This window comes from Sorex araneus, chromosome 3, assembly GCF_027595985.1.
Source record: "Sorex araneus isolate mSorAra2 chromosome 3, mSorAra2.pri, whole genome shotgun sequence".
Taxonomy (NCBI): domain Eukaryota; kingdom Metazoa; phylum Chordata; class Mammalia; order Eulipotyphla; family Soricidae; genus Sorex; species Sorex araneus.
The window spans coordinates 214457084-214473700 of NC_073304.1; positions in this window are offsets into that span (position 1 = coordinate 214457084).

Here is a 16617-nt window from a genome sequence, read left to right on the forward strand (position 1 = left end):
AATAACGGCCTTCTGCAGCAGCAGATGGGAAACTCCCTGTGCGGCTTGGAGCTCACTGGTCTCTCTCATGGGCATTTTCCCACCGGGTTCCACCCTATTTGGTTCCCTCTACATGTCCAGTGAGGAGGTGAGCATACAGAAAGGAAGTATCTTGGTGGCACTACAGATCCAATGCAGAGCTCAGGCCTCTCAGCTCTCTCCCCGCCACGGAGCTGTGTGTGCCCAGCCTGGAAAGGAAATCAGACATTGAAGGTTCCCTTTGTTTGAAACCTCTTAGAAAGGAAGGAAACGGCGCACGTCGAAGAGGAATTACCATTCTCTGGGTCCATCGCTTTGTGTCTGACTAGATACGGATGTTAACCCATTGTCTTTTGTGGGTACAACACAGATATCCCAACCCCCATGTACACCAAATCAGTGTCTTTCAAATTTCGATTGTGTGTGTGGGAGGGGTGGGTTCTGGGGTGAGGCCTCAAGATACTCCTGGGGCCAGAATGATAGTACAGCTGGTAGGGTGTTTGCCTTGCATGCGGCTGACCCTGGTTCTATCCTCGGCATCTCATATGGTATGGTCCCCCGAGCACTGCCAGGAGTAACCCTGAGCATCGCCAGGTGTAACAGAGAGAGAGAGAGAGAGAGAGACTCTGCAGCTCAGACTAGTCCCCTGAAGCATGAGAGATTGCTTGAAACGGGGTCCCCAGCTGTCCCTAGCCAGGGTTCCACATGTAGGAGAGAGCATCTTAGACTCCGCAGCCAAATGCATGCAGAGCAGCCCAGGGGGAAGAGGATTTACCGCACAGCCAATGAGAATCACTAGAAATCATCACAGTTCCTCGGCAGGTAACTTAGAACAGTCCTCAGGTCACTTGGAATGGCCCTCGGATTCTGGTTGAACAGTAACTCCCATAGATAGAAGAGCATAACTGAGGGGCATGACTGAATAATAGTTCCCGTTTATTCGTTTCTAGGTCCCTGATGCTTATTTCCAATCATCCTTACTTAGCACTATCAGAAAGGAAGAAAGTTCCCCCCTGTCAGTGGTCGGCCTCACCAACAGCCCAACCATTCCAGAATTTTACATCACTCAGTCTTCTGCCTTGCTCTCCTGTGTTCCCAATTCTATTCCTGAGTTTTTGAGTTAGGAAAGGCCTAGTTTTCAGGCCCAAGAAATAATACAGGTGTTAAGGCACTTGCCTTGCATGCAGCCACCCATTTCCATTCCACACCCCACACATGGTTCCCCCAAGTATTGTCAGGAGTGATCCCTGAGCACAGAGCTAGGAGTAAGCCTTGAGCACGGCCTGGTGTGGCCTCAAAATTTTAAAAAAAAGGGGCCAGAGCGATAGCACAGCAGGTAGGGCGTTTGCCTTGCACGCGGCCGACCCGGGTTCAATCCCCGGCATCCCATATGGTCCCCCAAGCACTGCCAGGAGTAATTCCTGAGTGCAAAGCCAGGAGTAACCCCTGTGCATCGCTGGGTGTGACCCAAAAAAGCAAAAAAAAAAAAAATTTAAAAAAAAAGTGGGGGCTGGGGGCTGGAGTGATAGCACAGCGGGTAGGGCGTTTGCCTTGCACATGGCCGACCTGAGTTCGATTCCCAGCATCCCATATGGTCCCCCGAGCACCACCAGGGGTGATTCCTGAGTGCATGAGCCAGGAGTAACTCCTGTGCATTGCTGGGTGTGATCCAAAAAGCCAAAAAAAAAAAAAAAAAAGAGCGGGGCGGTGGGGGGGGAAGCAAAAAAGACAAGGGTGCCATGTCCAGGGGTCACCTGAAAGCTGTCCGCCTGTCAGCACCCCGGGAGCTAGATTCACCTAGACATGTGGAAATAGGCTTGGAGTGGTTGGGTGATTTGCTCCCAGACACACAAATGCCTGAAAGAGAGGAGAGAAGGGAACCTGTGGGTCTGTGGTCAGATCTTTTTGTTTCTAACTCTTGTGGCAGGTCTGTTGCCCTCAGTAACATCTTGGTAAGGAGAGCAGCTGAGGTGGAATGTGGAAGCAAAACAGGAGGTTACCAGGCTCCACATTCTGGGGCTGAGGTAGGACCCACTGGAAGTCTCAAAAACCAGTTTTTTTCCCCCCACTTCAGTTTCAATTTCTGGGGCTCACACCTGGTGGCGCTCAGGACTTACTCCTGGCTCTGCACTCAGGGATCGCTCCTCTCAGGTCAGGACCCAGGGAGGCCCTGTGTGGTGCTGAGGATGGAACCCTGGTCAGACACTTGCAAGACAAGTGCCTCTCCGCTGCACTGTCACTCCGGCCCCGCTCGCCCCTTGCTTGGTACAGGATTCCAGGCCTCCATTCTCAGGAACGGGACACAGCTGGAGAGGTAAGGACCCCAGCATGGCGAGCTGCGGGGGGGGGGGGGGGGAGGACGCGTGAGGGCCCTCCCTCTCCCCAGGCTAGCCCGAAGCCGCCTGAGTGAAGTGGAGAACCGGTCCTCTGAGGGTCGTGAACCATCCCGTGAGCCCACTCGCCAGCCAGAGCAGCGTCACACGGGGTCTGTCACCCAAGCTGGGGGACTACGTCAGGAGAGACCCTCAACCGGAAATCCCATGGAGGCCGAAGTCAGGTTCACCAGCCACAGAAACGGCAGGATCATTGATGTCTGTGGGTTTGGAGTGGCTCAGATCAGAGGTAATTTATTAAGCACCAAGAGATGGTGAATGCGAAGCCTGGATACCAGCTCTCAGAGACGCACTCCGTGAGCACTGTTGGAGATACTCGGGAGCACTGTCTGAGACCCTCAGCATTGTCCAAGATACACACTGTCCTGGGGCCTGTGCTTTGTCCACATGTTGTCCCCCACCCTTCAGGGCCAAGAAACGTGTCCTTCTGGCTACTCTGCTGAGGCTCACCTCTTGCGACGGTTCTCAGCTGAGGACAGCCACAAAGTCCCCACTTCCCCTTTCCAGGCTGTCCTGTCCGGTGACTGTTGGAGGCAGAGGAATAAGCCTGTTGCCTCAGCGCGTGGTGATTCTGAGGCGCCAGCCCTGAGCTCAGCTGCCAGATCAGCTGAGGCCTCTGTGGTGAATCATAGCTCAGCCCTGCGCCTGGCCTGACCTCGCTTCAATCCAACTTCCTTGAAGACTCTCCAAGGGGGATTTGTGTTGTTTGGATTTTAATTGGTGGGTGCCAGGGATCACAGCCAGGGTAGAGCACGACTCCTGCCCTCTCCACCAGGGGTTACCCGAGCCCCACCTGCCTGAGAACCCTGTAGGTTTGGATTCTTGGGGTTCAGAGAGCACCTCGGAGACATGCTCGGCGACAGGTGCTGAGGGTTCAGGGAAGCCTGCCGGAGAATGGGGTTTGAGAGAACAAGGAAAACCGGACAACAAAATGCCACTTGCCCCCCCACAGGAAGATAGATGATTCACAGCTCACTGAGGGAAGAGGAGCAAAGGTCACAGCTACCTTACACACATTTGGAAAGACAAAGGTCACATTAAACATTTTGTCTGTTGTCACCTTGTGGAGAAATAAATTTTGCAAAGTACTGGGGGAGGGTGGACTGGAGCGATAGCACAGCGGGTAGGGCGTTTGCCTTGCACACCGCCAACCCGGGCTTGATTCCTCCGTTCCTCTCGGGGAGCCCGGCAAGCTACCGAGAGTATCCCGCCTGCACAGCAGAGCCTGGCAAGCTACCCATGGCGTATTCGATATGCCAGAAACAGTAACAAGTCTCACAATGGAGACGTTACTGGTGCCCACTCGAGCAAATCAATGAAATTGATGAACTGGGGGAGGGTGGGAGGTGGGATCTTTTATCTATTTATTTATTTTTGCTTTTTGGGTCACACCCGGCATTGCACAGTGGTTACTCCTGGCTCATGCACTAAGGAATTACTCCTGGCCGTGCACAGGGGACCATATGGGATGCTGGGAATCAAACCCGGGTCGGCCGCGTGTAAGGCACCGCATGTAAGGCATACGCCCTACCCGCTGTGCTATCGCTCCAGCTCAAGATGGGATCTTTTATTTCATTATTTTATTTTAGCTTTTTGGGTCACACCCGGCGATACTCAGGGGTCGCTCGAGCCCAGAATGGGATCTTTTAAATGAGCCATTGACTGAAAAAGTGAAGGGAAAGTTACAGAAAAGCACCGGTGGGGGTGCTCGGGAATAGCAAGATAAGATAAATAGGGGAGAAAAAGGCCTGCGAGATAGCTCAGCCTTCAGCCTTATGCAGGAGACCCAACCTCCAAGCTCAGAGCTGGGAGGTTCCCTAAGTGTCCCTGGGTGTTGCCCAGAAATCAAACAAACAGGCAAGTGAGAAGAACTCTCCTCAGAACTAATCTCAGACCTTGATTAAACTTCTGAAAAAAAATTTAATGGAGTTTGGAGGAGGGTGGAGCAAAATGCTGGCAGGGCATTTGCCTTGCACGGGGCCAACCCAAGTTTGGTCCCCATCATCCCATATGGTCCCCCGAGCCAGAAGTAACCCCTGAGCATCGCCAAGTGTGACCCAAAAAGCAAAAAAATATATATGTAAAGTTTTAGCTCCTGGTTAGTGGCCTGGCAATGAAGAGTTGATACTCGGTGGCTGGAATGGGGACACCCCTTACTGCAAAAAGGGTGCGGTTGCTCAGACAATAATGTTGGCCCTGGAGAGGGGGACACTATTGGCGGGGAGAGCAAGGTGTGTGCTACAAAACAGCCACGTTAGGGGACAGGGACACCAGCCCATAGAAAGTGGCTCCATAGTCTGTTACATGTCTGTCACTATAGATTAGGGCAAATAACACTGAGTGAGCTTCGGGGTCACCCACACCTGAAAGCCTCCCATTACCTACAGTCAAAACAGTTATTTACTCTTTGCTACAAAGTGGTAGAACCGGGGCTAGAGCGATAGCACAGCAGGTAGGGTGTTTGCCTTGCACGCGGCCGACCCCGACCCCGGTTCAATTCCCAGCATCCCATATGGTCCCCTGAGCACCGCCAGGGGCAATTCCTGAGTGCAGAGCCACGAGTAACCCCTGTGCATTGCCAGGTGTGACTCAAAAAGCAAAAAAAAAAAAAAAAGTGGTAGAACCCCCCAACGCAGACATGGGGCCCTGGACGTGACTGTGGGCTGGGAAACAGGCGATGGGCAGGAGCTGGAGGGACGGTGGGGGGCGTGGGAGAAAAGCTGAGGCTGCCCTGAACAGAGCTTTAGTAGTGACATGCCTGTCAGTGACGCGCTGGCCACAGAAAGGGGAGGAAAATTCTAGAGTGATCCTCAACTGCCTGGGAGAAAGCATCAGAGTCAGAAACAGCAGCTAGCTGAAGCCTGGGTGGTTCCTGGGAGCCAGAGGTCACTGGAAGCAGGAGGGAGGGCATATGGCCGAATCATGCCTACTGGTGCAGAAACGCCCTTAAAGCAGCGTGCCTGGGCATGAAGTTTTTTCAGGAGGGCTTCTAGGCAAAGTCTGGTTTCTCTTTGCTGCCTGTCCTGAGATGAAGAGGAGACAAAGCAACCAAGGAGAGAGAGGACTGTTGGCAGCTGGAGCAATAGCACAGCGGCTAGGGCGTTTGCCTTGCACACGGCTGACCCGGGTTCGATTCCCAGCATCCCATATGGTCCCCTGAGCACCGTCAGGAGTGATTCCTGAGTGCAGAGCCAGGAGTAACCCCTGTGCATCACCAGGTGTGACCCAAAAAAAAAAAAAAAGAAAGAAAGGAGAGGACTGTTGAACTCAGAGCAATCAGAACACGATGGTTTTGGGAAAATCTCGCAAAGTCTCACCCAGCTTGTAAGAAGACTAAAACTTCAGAGCTTGGGGATGTGGCTCAGTGTTACAGCATGTGACTTAGAGAGGTGAGACCCTGGGTTACGGCCCCAGCACCACACACACACACACACACACACACACACACACACACAAACATAGAGCAGAGCCTGAGAGCTCATCAGGCTGGGTATGTGCTGTGCACAAAGGAGGCTTGGGTTAGATCCTATGGCCCACAATGATCCCCAGGTATAACCCCCAACCATAGCTCTCAAGCATTTGCTGGGTGTGGCTCTCTCCCTTAGAAGAGCCAACAAACAAACACTAAAATTCAGAAACGATAGGTCAGGGAGATAGGGCCATGAGTGGAGCACTTGCCTTGCATGTGACTCACATGGCATATGTTCCCTGATCAGAGTCAGGAGTAAGCCCTGCCCGCCCCGTCTCCCAATTCAGAAATGATTCCCCAAAACTGGCCTAAATAAACAGTCCCAGGGGCCTGAGCGATAGCACAGCGGGTAGGGCATTTGCCTTGCACACGGCCAACCCAGGTTCGATCCCCAGCATCCCATATGGCCCCCCCAAGCACTGCCAGGAGTAATTCCTGAGTGCAAAGCCAGGAGTAACCTCTGAGCATCGCTGGGTGTGACCCAAAAAGGAAAGAAAAAAAAAAGTCAAGAAGTCTCCTCCACGGTTCAGGAGGCTCCAGGACCCAGACCACGATGCCAGCAGGAGGGTGGCTCCTTCTGACGACTGAGCTGCTGGTGGTTTGGCAGAACACAGGCCATCTGCGCTGTTCCTCGGCTCACAGAAGCATTGCCACCAGCTTCACATGGCGTTCTTCCTGTGGGCATGTCTGTGCTCCAACTCCCTGCCCCCTCTTCTCATTTTTTTTTTTTTCTGGTACCAAGGATCGAAGCCAGGGACTCACACATGAAGGATGTGCCCTACAAGCCCACAATTCCCTTTTCCAGAAGGACAGTAACCATTTTGGACTGTCCACCCTAATCCAGGTGTCCAGGTGGAATTGAGCTTAACTGCTGTCCCCACAACTTATTTTCAAATAAAGATACATCCTCTTTTGGTGTTTTTTTATTTTAATTTATTTGTTTGTTTGTTTGCTTGCTACACCTGGCTGTGCTCGGGGCTGATTCCTGGCTTTTCTCTCAGAGATCACTCCTGGTGGCTCGGGGAACTGTATGGGGGCCAGGGATCGAACCCAGGTTGGCTGTGTGCACGACAAGTGTCCTCTGCTGTACTCTTGCTCCAACCGTGAAATAAGGTCACATTTTGAGGAACTGGAGGGTTAGGACTTCAGCATAGAGAAATTTGGGGGGCAGAGACCCAAGTTACTCTATCCCAGGGGTATCCTTTACAGAGCTCAAGTGAGGAGTCCTCTCGGTAGCACCCATCTGTGCCCACAGCTTTCTCAGTAGAAATCAACCCCAAGAGGGGATCAGCCCAGGAAGATGTGTGGGTGAATCTTTTGTTCAGATCTCCTGCACAATTCATGCAAAGTCCGTGAGATTATTGAGACGTGTACACCCACGGAAACACTGAACTTGGATTAAAAGAGACCGTCAGGGGCTGGAGCGATAGCACAGCGGGTAGGGCGTTTGCCTTGCACGCGGCCGACCCAGGTTCGATCCCCGGCATCCCATATGGTCCCCCAAGCACCGCCAGGAGTAATTCCTGAGTTCAGAGCCAGGAGTAACCCCTGAGCATCGCTGGGTGTGACCCAAAAAGCAAAAAAAAAAAAAAAAAAGAGACCGTCAAAAACAAAAGGAGGTTTTTGGGTACTGCAAAAAAATTTGTTTGGGGATGGGAGTGGACCAGACCAAGAGGTGCTCAGGGATCACTCCCAGTGGGGCTCAGAGGTCCATCTGTGGGGCTGGGGGTCTAACTGGGCCCAACTGGGTGCAAGGCAAGTGCACTAACCCCCGTAGTAGCTCTCTGTCTTCCATACACCCCTTCCCCCCCACCACCCACCCCATGTTTGTGGACAGAAATCAACTGATAGAGCTTTCAGCTGCAAATGCTACCTTCCAAGAAAGTAGAGTGACTCAGGGCTTGGCTCCAAGGCCCCAGGTGCAGTCAAGAGCAGGAGGGCTCAGCCCCGGGCCTTGAAACCAGGTTCCTCCCCACTGGCAGTGGCCTTGCACGCGCCCTCTCCCTGCTGTGAACCAGGCCTGCTCTGTGCCTGTACCAGAGCTGTTTTGGAGGAGCTGGGGGCGGGTGTGGCATAAGACGTCTTCCTTTAGCTTTGTTGCTGGGTAAAAGTGGGTAGGCTCAGGGATGGAGCGATAGCACAGCGGGTAGGGAGTTTGTCTTGCACTCGGCCGAGCCGAGTTCGATTCCCAGTATCCTGTATGTTCCCCTGAGCACCGCCAGGAATTCCTGAGAATGACTCCTGACTGCAGAGCCAGGAGGAACCCCTGAGCATCACTGGGTGTGACCCAAAAAGAAAAAGAAATATTGGGTAGACTCAAGAAGAGTGGTTCTGCCTCTCTGCTCAACCCATCTCCATCACCTGCACCTGGGGAAATGCCTGGTGTGGGTCAGGACTTGGCAAAGTCGGCCACAAGCACCAACAGAGCCAGGACACAGCCCCACAAGGCCCGCTTGTTCTGCACCTTGTGGGAGCTGAGCCCCGTCACCCAGTTCCTGGGGGAGCAGCGGACTCAGGCTGGAGGGAGGAATTGCTCTGTGTACGGAAGGAAAGTCAGGCCTAACCTTGGCACAGACGTTCCAGGTCTGTCGCCTTCTTCTTTTTTTTTTTCTTTTGCTTTTTGTGTCACACCCAGCAATGCTCAGGGGTTCCTCCTGGCTCTGCACTCAGGAATTATTCCTGGCAGTGCTTGGGGGACCATATGGGATGCTGGGAATCGAACCCGGGTCAGTCGCGTGCAAGGCAAACGCCCTGCCCGCTATACTATCACTCTGGCCTTTGTCTTCTTCTTTCAGAGGAAAGAATTTCAGAAGGAGGCGACATAGTGAAGCAAAATCATTTTTTTAATTAAAACTTACATAGATATGAGGGGAGAGAAAGGAAGCAAGTATTCAAGAGAGAACACAGACCTGACCAGAATGGGAAAAGCAGAGGCTTGAAAGAGAAAGCAAGTGAGATCCTGTTCAAGGGGGGACACAGGCTTGAAGAGCAAGCCCTGAATGGTTCGGGGGAGGAAATTTTATACATTTCTTCCAAGTCATTTTTCCTGGAGTTTTGCATACTCTCCATTGCCAAAGTGGGCAGGGTGCGTGCCCTGCATGAGGCTAACCTGAGTTCAATCCCTGGTACCACACATGGTCCCCCCAAGCCTTGCCAGGAGTGATCCCTGAGTACAAAGCTAAGAATAAACTCTGAGCACCACTGGGTGTAGCCCGAAAAACAAAAACAAAAGTGAATATAGTGTTTAGGCATAGGAAAGCTTTGAATTGATGATGGTCTTCCCATAATCTCATCATTCTCATAACCTCATCATTCTCATAATCTCTTCTCATAATCTCATGGTCTTCTCATTGTCCGTAAATCTCATTGATTTTTCTGTAACTTCTAATTTTTTCTGGGTGGGGCCTTGGATTTCTGCATCTGGGTGGTTCCTCAGTTTCTCCTCCCCAAAGACCTTAGGATTTGCATGTCAAAGGAATGTGGTCTTCATGCCTTTGGACTACTATTTCCCAAAAGTACACGGCCAGGCTCTCTTCCTGCTGCAGCTTCACAGTATCTCTATTGGAGAGGATGACGTCCAGGAGCTGCACGAAGTGCGTTAAAACCAGGGAATTCATCTGTACCTGATTTAGATCATGAAATCTGGGGGCTCTAGAGTTGATACTATCTAGATGAGGTGTTGAACTCTTAGTTGATGCTGTAACAGAATTAAGCCCTCAGGGATTAAACCTTGTAGGGGCGGGAATCTAATTTGCTTTGGGGAGGGATGTCAATTTGGGGAGTTCAAGAAGCAAGACTGGGGCTGGAGCTATAGCCAGCGGGTAGGGAGTTTGCCTTGCACACGGCTGACTGGGTTCGATTCCCAGCATCCCATATGGTCCCCTGAGCATCGCCAGGAGTGATTCCTGAGTGCAAAGCCAGATGTGACCCAAAAAGAAAAAAAAAAAGAAGCAGCTAGACTGTGGTAAGCAGAATTCTAAAGCTGCATCCCCCCACACACACACCAAAAAAAAAAAAAAAATTAAAAAAAAAATCTGCTCCCCAACCGCATGATTCTATGTCCTACTTCCTTCTCTTGTTACTCTGACGAGTGACTACTCCCAGGGTTATGTTCCTGGCACCGGGATGCGATGCCCTTAGCAGAACTCTGTCTGGCCTGCGAGAGGCTCCTTGGGCATGGTTGGAAGCAGCTGTTCGTGCTCGTCAGTCAGGCGGCAGGAGAAAAGGCACTGGCTTGGCAGCTTACGAGAAAAACTCTCTTCTGCAGCCACAGAGCAGCAAAACTGAGGATCAGGACTTTAAAGTAAAAAAAGAAACTCCAAACAATAATAGTGAGGTTTTTTTTTTGAAATATTGAATGTAATCAAAGTAAAGTGAAAGTAAAGTGAAATTTATCAGTTTCACAGGCGGGGTGGGGGGCTGGGGAGGCGTGGGGGAGGGGGGAGGTATACTGTGATTCTTGGTGGTGGAATATGTGCACTGGTGAAGGGATGGGTGTTCGAGCATTGTATGACTGAGACTTAAACCTGAAAGCTTTGTAACTTTCCACATGGTGATTCAATAAAAGAATAAATTAATTTAAAAAAATAATAAAGTAAAAAAAGAGTGAGGATGGGGCAGAGAGCTAGCACCGTGGGGCAGGCGCTTGCCTTGCGTGCAGCTGACCCGGGTTTGGCCCCAGCACCACCTAGGGCCGGTTCCGTGAGGATTGACAGGAGTGACCCCTGGACAGGGTCAGAAGTAAGCCAGGAGCACTGCAGGGTGTGGCCCACAACACAAGCAAACAAAAGGAGCAGAGCCGGCCAGAGAGATTGCTCAAAGCACTGGGGCGCGTGGCTTGGAGGAGGCACCACGGGGGCCCCTGGGCACTGTCGGGAGCACCCCCAGAGCCCATTCCTTGAGCACTGTTATTTCCTCCCCAGCTCCCTCACAGAAAAGCCCAGCTCCTCACACGGTGGAATTCTCATCTACCATGAGCCTACCGCAAAATCAAGGTTGGGCCCTGAGATTTCTTGGATTTGGCAGGGCCCACTCTTGGCAGTGTTCAGGGGCTCCTCCTGACAAGTGGCTAAGGGCCCCTGGCAGTGTTCAGGGGAGTCCGTGTCATGATGGGCTCGAACCCTGGGCTCCCGTGTGCAATGTCTGTGCTCAACCCACAGAGCCCTGAGGTTTTTAAAATCTATTTGCTGGTGCTCAGGGCTTAGTCCTGGCTCTGAGCTCAGAGATAGTCTGACAGGAATTGGGGGACCCTATGGGGTGCTGGCAAGGCTAGTGCCCTCCCCACTGTGCTATCTGTCCACCTCCTTCTATCTCTGTCTTTTTTTTTTTTCTTTTTTGGTCACACCCGGCAATGCACAGGGGTCACCCCTGGCAGTGCTCAGGGGACCATACGGGATGCTGGGAATCGAACCTGGGTCGGCGCGTGCAAGGCAATGCCCTACCCGCTGTGCTATCGCTCTAGCCCCTCTATCTCTGTCTTGAGTGACGGGAACCCGCAGGACCCTGGGACTGGGGCTGGGGTACTCACGCCGCCCTCACGGTGAAGCAGCCAGACGAAGCCCGTGGAGGGCTCAGAAGCAGAGGCACAGACTCTCGGGTTGAGTCCCAAGGAAGGTTCCCCCTAGGCTAGGACCACAGACATGAAAGCCCTGGAGAGGGGTCAGGGGTATTCGGAGAGCAGGGGTGCTGGAGAGACGGTGCCACAGGCCGAGCAGATTCTCTGCAGCAGCAGCTCTGGTCTCCATCCCAGGTGACAGGGACCCTCCCTGCCAGCCCAGAGTCGGCAACGGCCCCATGGAGAGCCAGTGAGACCTCCAAAGGAAAAGGCACACACACACACACACACACATACACTCTCTCTCTCTCTCTCACACACACACACACACACACACACACACACGAAATTCGTTTCTGAAGTCACAGAGCTGCTCGGAGGGGGCCAGGGAAGTGCAGGGAAATGACCCTTCACTCCTGTGGGCTGGGTGGGCGATGCATGGACCCAGCACAGGCCCGTGGCAGCCAAACTCTGACCAGAAATGCAGGCGGGCTGAGGTGGAGGACGGACGGTCCCTTGGCAAATAATATCTCAGGCCATTCTACACCTCAAAATATTGCTCAGCCCAGAGAGCGACAAAATTAGAACCTCAAACATTCACCAGTCATATATGAAGACTTTTATTGCCGGGAGCGGCATCTTCCTGCCCAGTCTGCGGTCATGAGGAGGATGAATAGAAGTGGGAGCTCGGGATGAAGTGACATGTTTGCGCTGGATCTCCGGAGACCCACAGCCCTGTTTTGAGTGAAAGAACAGGCCCTTTTTCAAAGGATTTGGCTTTTTCCACCTCCTTGCGATCCAACTTTCCAGAGCCCAGGGAGAGGCCATAGAGAGCTGGGGACGTGAGCTCAGGAGACCCCTGGATGGGGAAGGTGGGAGATGGGGGGTGCTGAGCTTCTCATCCCATGGGAACCTACTCCAGTGAGGATGAGGGCCGTGCAGTCTTCCCCATCAACTTGGCCATTAACCCTCAGAACCAGTCCCCTCTGCTTCCCCCAAACCAGCCCCCCTACCCCCAGGGCTCTACCCCCTCTGCTCAGACCTCTCCTCCTTCCTTCCTGTTGGTGTTCTAGACAGTTCTAGAATTTTCTTTGTTTTCTCACTCAAAGAACAAAAGGTGTGGGTGTGGGCCTTGGATCACATGCAGACACTGTTTTCCCGTCTCACGTGGGCAGGCTCCAGATTCCTGGCCAGAACTCCTTTCCCTGCTCCTGTCCCCTGCACCTCTGACCTCAGCCTGGTCTTATCAGGGACGAAACCGACTCCTGCAGAAAAGTGACCCCTCAAGGTCACACAGCAAGTTCATGACTGACCACGAGCTCCAGCCCTGGGGGGAGCCGGTTCAGGCCTCCCCTAGCACTTCTTTCTCATCCTTTCCCCATCATACTAGTATTGCTCTTATTCCAGTCCACATACTATGGGGCAATCTACTTTGGTGATATTTTAAAGGAGAGGAACCAATACAGAAGTTGATCTCCAGAAAAGAGCAACAGGTTTCCAAGTTCATTTCACTGACACTCGTCTTTGAAACTCCCACAGCACCAAGCAGGAGTGACCCTTGAGCACTGTTAGATGTGGCCCTAAAACAAACAAACAAGGAGCTAGGTAGTACAGTGGGTGTTTGCCTTGCCCTGGAATGCCATCTGATCCCCTGAGCCCACCAGAAGTGACCCAGGAGCCTACAGAATCAGGAGTAAGCAGCAGGGTACGGCCCCAAAGCAATCAAACTAAAGAAAAAAACCTAAACCAACATGAAACGTGCCTCTGAATAAACTGGAAATGGCTGACCTCTGATCTCTTGGCCCAGGGGGCCGGAGCGATAGGATAGCAGGAAAAGCGCTTGCCTTGCACGCCACAGACCCGGGTTCCATCCCCGGCATACCATACGGTGCTGGGAGTGATTTCTGAGTCCCCTAAGCATCATCAGGTGTGGCCCCCAAACAGAAACAAACAAACAAAATAAACCACTGCACAAGGACACAGGGGTCAGATGCACCCGGCCTTCCTCTGGGCGCCTGCCAAGGTCTGTCCCAAACATCTGACCCAGAGGAGCAACTCCCTAGGAAACGGAGCTGGGCTAGTAAGCGGGGAGTCAGGGCAGCTCTCCTAACGGGGATGGAGGCGAAGAATACCAAGGGGGTGGAGTGATGGACTCCACCACACATGTGGGCGGGGCTCACCCAGACTCTCAGCCACCCCTCCCGGGCATCCCGACCCTCCGGGAAAGGCCTGAGCACACGGAGGCTTCCTGAGCCGTCTGCCAGCAGGGCCGGAGCTCAGAGCCACTTCTGATGTGGAACTTTCAGGCAGGGGCTCCTCCTTGGGAGGGTCTGACACGTCGCCACAGAAAGGCTGGGCACGAAGGAACAACTAAATATAACCCCAGGGGGCTGGGCACGTGGCCCAGCGGCAGATCATAGGCCACACACGTGGGAGGCCCTGGGTTCCATCCCCCCCACAACCACCACCACAAAACAAAACAAAAAAAACACCGCTGGAACTTCCCTCCGCCCCCAGGGAACCATAAATAAAATAAACAAATAGATGACATAAATAAAACTGGGACGACAGCTTGAGAAGTACCTGCGGGTAGAAAGGAAGACGCTAGGCCCCTGTCTAGAAGAAGCAGAGGATAGGGGAGGACCCAACTCCGCCTCCCACCCCCACCTTCCTAGCTCAGGCCCAGTGTTGAAGGTAGAGGAAAAACACAGCCGGAGGGGTCATACCAGGTCTCTGGGCATTTCTGCCACTCCTCCGTGCCAGGGAAGAAAACGGCATGGGTGGGGGGAACGGGAAGGGGAGGAGTGGGCTTTGGGGAGGCCACTGCTGCCAGGCTGCCAAAACCAGCCAGGGACTGCAGGTCACTGGTGGGGACAGTGGACAAAGCTTAGCAGTTCAATCAGATCCCGCCTCCACCCACACCCCAGGCCTTGTGGAGAGGTGAGCAGGAGCGTTGGAGACAGGGCTGGCCAGGACGTCTTTCATTAGGCCTGGGGTTTGATTCTCCCCTCTGCTCCCAGACCCAACCTAGGGTAGTGGCAGGAAGGGGATTAAGATTTTTTTGTTCCACTTGCTTTTTTTGGGGAGGGATGGGACCCTGGCAATTTCCAGGGTTACTCCTGGCTCCGTGCTCATGGATCACTCCTGGCAATGTCGGGGGACCATCTGGGGTGCTGGGGACCCACTCTACTCTCTGGCCCTCCCCATTGGCTTTTGAACTCCCCTCCCCTTCCCCGACTGTCCACTCTCAGTTAAGTCCAGGCGGTCGGTGAGAAACACGCACCCTCCAACCAGGAGCCCGCACCCCGCGTCCCGGGAGGCTACCGCGTCTGTCTGGCGGGGTGGAGGGCAGGGGGGGCGAGGCCCGGCTGGCGGGTCCCGGGCAGGGAGCAGTCCCCGGAGGGCGGGCGTCACTCCCGGGACGTGGCGCCGGCAGAGGCGGGGCCGGGCTGGGTCACTGCCCGTCGGCCGAGCGCGTCCTTCCTGGACGTGACACGCGCCGCTGGGGCCCGGGGGCGCGGCTCGGGGACGGGGTGGCCAGGGCAACGCGCGCGGAGCCCGGGCGGCGCCGCGGGGAGACGCGCCCCGCGCCGTCCGTCAGGGCGGCCGATTGTTTCGCTCCCAGACTGGCTGGCTCTGATGAATTTCCAGATGCCTCTGGGGGCACAGGCCGTGGGGGGAGGGCGAGAAACAAACGGGGCTGCAGGAAAACCAGGCGCAAATCCGCGCGCCCCTCCTTGCTCTTCCTAGGCCCGCCCTGGCCTGCCTGCGGCTGTGACCCTACTGCACGGACGGCAAAACTGAGGGGTGTGCTGGTCACTTGGCCCCCCCAAAAGCACGAGTGAGACAATAAGGGAAGCGAGAGGGACTTGTTATCCTTCGTCTGTCTGACACTCCGGAATGGGCTCCAGAAAACGGAATCTGACCTCCCCAAACGCTCTTTTTCTGGCTGCAGCCGCTGTTGACAGACTGGAATGCCTCCTGGAACCCCAAGCCCCAAGCCGGGAAGATTGGTGGCCAGGGGTACCTGATTCTGCCCCTCCACCCTGGTTACCTCCCCCACCTCTCACCCGACATCTTTTTTCTTTTCTTCCCCCCCAACCCCCCTTCTTTTAGTTTTCGGGCCATACCTGGTGATGCTCAAGGGTTTACTTAGGAATTACTCTGCACTCAAGAATTACTCCTGGTGGTGCATGGATGACCTTATGGGATGCCACTGGCCACATGCAAGGCAAATGCTCTACCCACTGCACTTTCACTCCAGCCCCCAATTCTTACTTCTCTGCCTTTCCCTGCCCCGCGCTGTCTGTAAGAGGTCACTGTCCTTAGTCAGATCTCTGGACTTGGCAAGGTGACTTAATGGGCTGGGGGCAGGCTTTAAATGTGGGAGACCTGGATTCTGTCCCCTTACAGCACATGGGCTCCTGAGAACTGCTGAGAGCAACCCCCTTGAGCAGGGAACAGCTCAGGGTGTGGCCCCTCTAAAAACCAAATGCCCCTCAAAAATAAGTAAACACATAAAATTTGTCTTTTGGGCCAAGAAATAGTAGAGTGGGCAAAGTGCTTGCCTTGCACACAGCTGACCCAGGTTCAATCCCCAGAGCTGCATGTGATTCCCTGAGCACGGCCCAGAATGATCCCTGGGCACAGAGCCTGGAGTAAACCTGAGCCCCTCCAGGTGTGGCCCAGTCCACCCCCCCCAAAACCCTCAATCAATAGGTAAATAACATTTCTATTGAGGTCGCCAGCTAAAGGCCGCCTGAGTGGTCTCACAGCGGAACCTGAGCAGTCCCCTTCCCCACTGAGGGCACCGCTTTCTTCCTCTAAGTATGACGGGCCTGACCCCGGGGAAGCCGGCGTCCAGAGTCCTGACTCATCCCTTCTCTGCAGGCCGCTGCCTGGCATCAAGTTGATCCTCCTTTGCCCCCACCACAGTTATACTAACCTCCCAGCACCTGTGGACACTGGTTCCCAAGAATTATTAATTAGTCATCCAGATATGCCTTGACCTGTCCTGTCTTCTCTGTCCTGCTACATTCCTAATGATGACCAAGAGCAAGGAGAGAAAAAGCAGCCCTTTGCAAGAATCCCTGCTGAGCTGGGGAGATGATTCAAGGGCTGGAGTGAAGCTCCCCGAAGGGTTGGCACCACACGTCCGTGGGTGGGTGCGGCCAAGCTGGCCC